The following is a 6,073-nucleotide window of genomic DNA, read 5'->3' on the forward strand; positions in this document are numbered from 1 at the left end:
TCCCTGCCTCTTGTTCCGCCTGGCGGGATCTGAACCCGTGCCAAGAACAGCAAGAGAAGGTTGTGCAAGATTTCGAGGAAGCAGGCTCACAGGCGGACCACTAAGGCTGCCTTCGCCCGCCCAGCGTGGAGAGAGGCCAAGAGGCAGACCTTCTCCGTGTCGTCCGGCACCCAGATCTCGGAGAAGGAAAGCCCACTGCCCTCCACCGCTGCTTGGCACCCTGCCATGCCAGCTTCTAAAAGGGACTCCTTTTCTTTGCAAGGAGCCTCACGGCAACCCTGCGAGGTAGGCCACATTGGCACCATGCATTTAAAGCGCTGTGGTGCCAGCTGAAACAGTCACGGCTAGCTCTGGGAGCTGTAGTTTGTCGAAGGGTGCTGTTAGACAGAGGGGTGCCCCCTGCTTCCTCTCACAGAGCTACAATTCCCAGGGCGCTTTGACAACAAGTCCCGCTTCTTCCACCTAAACATTCGAAAGAACTTCCTGACAGTAAGAGCTGTTCGGCAGTGGAATTTGCTGCCAAGGAGTGTGGTGGAGTCTCCTTCTTTGGAGGTCTTTAAGCAGAGGCTTGACAGGCATATGTCAAGAATGCTTTGATGGTGTTTCCTGCTTGGCAGGGGGTTGGACTGGATGGCCCTTGTGGTCTCTTCCAACTCTACGATTCTATGATTCTCCAGAAACTCTGGGAACTGTAGTTCCATGAGGGGGAACGACGGGGGTCTCCTAAAAACTGCGGCACCCTCAACAAAACTACGGCTCCCAGGATTCCTTGGGGGAACCGTTTTAACAGTCAATTCCCAGGGAACTCTGGGAGCTGTTGCTCTGTTGGGGGGGGGAGGGTCTCCTCCCAATTCTCAGCACCCTCATAAAACTACAACTCCCAAAATTATTTGTGGCGTTTAAAGGCACCGAATGTGGGGTTTGAATGCGGCCTATGAGAGAGCGAGGGGCTCAATGGAAGGGATAAGGTGGGGGGGGAGGGACAGGGTGAACGTTGCCCCGCGAAGGGTTGGGCCCAGACGAAATTAATAAACGCCTGTTATTAGGCGGGCAGAAAATCCTGTGGCAAAGAAAGAGGAAAGTGAAAGGAAAGGTAGAGAAGAGGAAGAGGAGAGGAGGTAGTTTTACTTGACGGAGCCTCTGGGAGGCAAGACCCTACAGAGACCCTCCTGGGTGCAATGATCAGCAGAAGAGGCCCTCTTGTAGATGCAGCTCAGAACAGGGCCTTCTCTTTTAAAAAATAAATAAAAATAAAAATAAATATTGGTTTTCCATATACTGTAATCACATTATGTACCAGTAACATCATATCCTCTTATTTTATCTTTTTGGCTCCCCTCCCGTCCGATGGTTTACAAAATTAAACTTTGCATCTTTACATTTCGCTTTGTTTCCTATCCTTCTTATATCACTACCTAAAATATTGTATTTCTCAACCTGGATAGGTAGCAATTTCATCTTACAAATCTTCAGATAACCCTGCTAATGATGCTTAATTGCTTACAGTTGTCTTTCAAATATAATATAAATTTGTTCCAGTCCTTTTGGAAAGCTTGGTCTCGCTGGTTCCGGATTCTTCCCGTCAGTTTCGCCAGTTGGCCAGTATCTCCTCTACCCACTGTCCCCAATAAAAAAGTGTGGTTTTTTTTTAACAAAAGGGTTTTTAAACATTTTCTTTAGCTCATTAGATATCATTTCCCATAAAGCTTTCACCTCTTTACATGTCCACCACATGTGGTAGAAAGTACCTGCCTTTTCCTTACATTTCCAACATTCATTTTTTGTTCTATACGGTTTGGCCAATTTAACTGGTGTACGTCATTTTCATAACATTCTCTTTACATACCAGAACAGGGCCTTCTCAGTGGCGGCCCCTAAGCTTCAAAACTCCCTCCCCTCAGAGATGCGCCTAGCACCATCACTGCTCAGGATTTGGCGAAGGATGAAGGCCTTTCCACCTTGGCCTTTGACCCCTGAGATGCTCAGCCCTTTCCTTCTACTCGTGGACCCAGCCAGGATGGCTAATGAAGGCTTCCGAATCTGCTGGGTAGATGCCACCCCTTAAGAGCACACAAACCACACTCACCTGCAAAGAATTGTGGGTGCTTCAATTTACTCCTTGCAGAGCTACGATCCCCAGCACCTTAAACTACAGCTCCCAGTATTTTGTGTGTGGAGTATGCTTGAAATTTACGATGCCGGTGCAGCTGTAAAGGATTCTCCCGGGACAGCTCCTTTGACCTGAAACACCCTTAACCCCACCCCAAGGAGTTCCTTTGCTGTGAAGGATGCTGGGTGATCAGTGAGCAGGAGAAAAAAACAACCCTGTTAGGTAGTGTTGTTGTTGTTTAGTCATTGAGTCGTGTCTGACTCTTCGCGACCCCATGGACCAGAGCACGCCAGGCACTCCTGTCTTCCACTGCCTCCCGCAGTTTGAGTTACAGGTAGGTAGCCGTGTTGGTCTGAGTCGAAGCAAAATAAAAAAATTCCTTCAGTAAACTTAGTTGGTCTTCAAGGTGCTACTGAAGGAATTTTTTTATTTTGTTCCCGCAGTTTGGTCAAACTCACGTTCGTAGCTTCGAGAACACTGTCCAACCATCTCGTCCTCTGTCGTCCCCTTCTCCTAGTGCCCTCAATCTTTCCCAACATCAGGGTCTTTTCCAGGGAGTCTTCTCATGAGGTGGCCAAAGTATTGGAGCCTCAGCTTCAGGATCTGTCCTTCCAGTGAGCACTCAGGGCTGATTTCTTTCAGAATGGATAGGTTTGATCTTCTTGCAGTCCATGGGACTCTCAAGAGTCTCCTCCAGCACCATAATTCAAAAGTATCAATTCTTCGGCGATCAGCCTTCTTTATGGTCCAGCTCTCACTTCCATACATCACTACTGGGAAAACCCTAGCTTTAACTATACGGACCTTTGTAGGCAAGGTGATGTCTCTGCTTTTTAAGATGCTGTCTAGGTTTGTCATTGCTTTTCCCCCAAGAAGCAGGCGTCTTTTAATTTCGTGACTGCTGTCACCATCTGCAGTGATCAAGGAGCCCCTTCATGGATCAATGCCTTGTCGTGGCGAAGGGGCTTGAATAACTCAGAGAAGCTATGAGCTATGCCATGCAGGGCCACCCAAGATGGACAGGTCATAGTGGAGAGTTTTGACTAAATGTGATCCACCTGGAGAAGGAACTGGCAAGCCACTCCAGTATCCCTGCCAAGAAAACTCCATGGACAAAGTTGGGTAGTACCGCCAAGTAAATCCTACGAAAATCTGGAGCGGAGTACCTAAGGGGGTTGGATGGGGCCTTGTACGCCTCCTTCCGGCAGCTCCAAGCCAAGCTGGTGCCAAACGGCTTGCTCTGCTTTCCTTTGGGCCACATCAGTGAGGCCAAGACGACGGGGGTCTAGTCATCTGGGCAGCCCAGGACCTCCACACACACTGCCCAGGCTTGGGGCCCCAGGAAAGTCACTTTGGGGCCGCTTGTTCGACTTCACCCCTGGAGGCGCACTCCATTGTGTCTCGAGATGGATGCGAATAAGCTTGGCACCGAGTTCCTACGTTTACAACCTCCTCAATAAAGCACTGTGTTTATCCTGGTGTGGCTTCTTGGAATCAACCTGGCACTGAATCAGGGACCCAAGTGCTTGGTTCTTCAAAATTGGGAAAGGGGTATGACAAGGTATATTGTCTCCCTGCTTATTTAACTTATATGCAGAATTCATCATGCGAAAGGCTAGACTAGATGAATCCCAAACCGGAATTAAGATTGCCGGAAGAAATATCAACAACCTCAGATATGCAGATGACACAACCTTGATGGCAGAAAGCGAGGAGGAATTAAAGAACCTTTTAATGAGGGTGAAAGAGGAGAGCGCAAAATGTGGTCTGAAGCTCAACATCAAAAAAACCAAGATCATGGCCACTGGTCCCATCGCCTCCTGGCAAATAGAAGGGGAAGAAATGGAGGCAGGGAGAGATTTTACTTTCTTGGGCTCTATGATCACTGCAGATGGTGACAGCAGTCACGAAATTAAAAGACGCCTGCTTCTTGGGAGAAAAGCAATGACAAACCTAGACAGCATCTTAAAAAGCAGAGATATCACCTTGCCGACAAAGGTCCGTATAGTTAAAGCTATGGTTTTCCCAGTAGTGATGTATGGAAGTGAGAGCTGGACCATAAAGAAGGCTGGTCGCCAAAGAATGGATGCTTTTGAATTATGGTGCTGGAGGAGACTCTTGAGAGTCCCATGGACTGCAAGAAGATCAAACCTATCCATTCTGAAGGAAATCAGCCCTGAGTGCTCACTGGAAGGACAGATCCTGAAGCTGAGGCTCCAAGACTTTGGCCACCTCATGAGAAGAGAAGACTCCCTGGAAAAGACCCTGATGTTGGGAAAGATTGAGGGCACTAGGAGAAGGGGACGACAGAGGACAATATGGTTAGACAGTGTTCTCGAAGCTACGAACATGAGTTTGACCAAACTGCGGGAGGCAGTGCAAGACAGGAGTCCCTGGCGTGCTCTGGTCCATGGGGTCACGAAGAGTCGGACACGACTAAACGACTAAACAACAACAACCACCATTAGGCTGTAGGGGTCTTGCAATCTCCTGGGTTCATCCTTTCAGGGTGGAAGAGGGGGGCTTTGTAGGGAAAGGAGCAGCGGGGCTGTGATGGACCCCAGGAATGGGGCAGGCGGCTGGGTTGGTGCTGCTTGCCTTCTGGTCCCCGATAAACTGAGAGGGACCTGGCTGATAAAAAGGGCAGAGCGAGCGAGGGGTCTTGGTTTCACAGCACGGTAGAGATGGAAGGGACCCCAAAGGGTCCTCTACTCCAACCCCTTGCAAGGCGGCCCCTTCAGAAACGATTGCTTTGGCCTCCCAGAATGCACCCTGCCCGGGAGTTGTAGAACTTGAGGACAGCAATTGCTATTGTTTGGAAAGCAGCTGGCCTTCCTTGCAAGACAGTTGTGCTGTGCATAAGTCTCCCCACATCCTTTACAGGTGAGTAGAGAGAGGGCTGAGCTGGCTGCAGAGTGTTACAAGAATGTTAACGTCTCGAATATAGAATAAATATTCATAAATGTGCACATATCTAAATATACGAACCATGTGTCTGAAATAGTACGGGAGAGCAATCCTGAAGCCATTTGGACTCTCCCAATGACCTCAAATATTCCTTTGCAGTAAGGGAGGCAAATGGGGAAAGCCTTCCCATTGTCTTTTTGCTTTCAAATCCTGTCTTAAGGGCGTGTTTGTGTAGGAATAGGGTGAGCCTGTGACCTGGATTCAGGAACTAAAGTATTAACCATCACAAAAGAATGGCCAGACTTCCCAGGTAATGCAATCAGTGACCATTATCAGGTGTCCTGGCAGATAGGATTTCTGCTGTAGACCACCTCCTTCTGTGATGCATGTATGATGTTTTGGGGGGTGGTCTTAGGATTTCTGCTGTAGACCACCTCCTTCTGTGATGCATGTATGATGTTTTTGGGGGTGGTCTTGGGCTACCGGGTGGGCAATTTCAAAAGTCTATATAAGGGCTTATGCACCATTGTTCAGGGTTCTCCTCCCTCCTGCGTGTGGTGAGTGGGGACCCTGTTGCAACAGTTCCTTGAATGAAGATCAAGACTTACTAGCTGCTTTGCTTCTCAATATTCTCTGTTTGACCTCTGTTGTTTTCTCCTACTGATAGGGAACTCATTTAAGGACTCTATACGGGCTCTTGGGTACCCCAAAAGGGAAAGCGAGTAGTTTTTTTCTTTTAACAAGAATAAATAACGCATACAGGTCTACAAAAAAATCCAGTCTGAGACCCTGTATGTTAGAGATCTTTGTTTCCCTTGAAGTAAATAAGAGATGTAATCAAGGTTTAGAAACGTTTAAGGGGTTTGTGTTTAAAAATTGGCCACAACACCCACAGACTGCCTTTCTTAAGTGTGCATTGTTTAAAACTGCAAGCTTGCTTCAATTTTTTAGTTTAAAGAAACCATGTTGGACCTGATCAACTTAAACATGGCATGTTTTTAACACTCGATTAGGAGCCAGCCAGAGTGGCTGGGGATCTCAGCCAGATGGACTGAG

The sequence above is a fragment of the Zootoca vivipara genome, chromosome 13, assembly GCF_963506605.1.
Source record: "Zootoca vivipara chromosome 13, rZooViv1.1, whole genome shotgun sequence".
Classification (NCBI taxonomy): domain Eukaryota; kingdom Metazoa; phylum Chordata; class Lepidosauria; order Squamata; family Lacertidae; genus Zootoca; species Zootoca vivipara.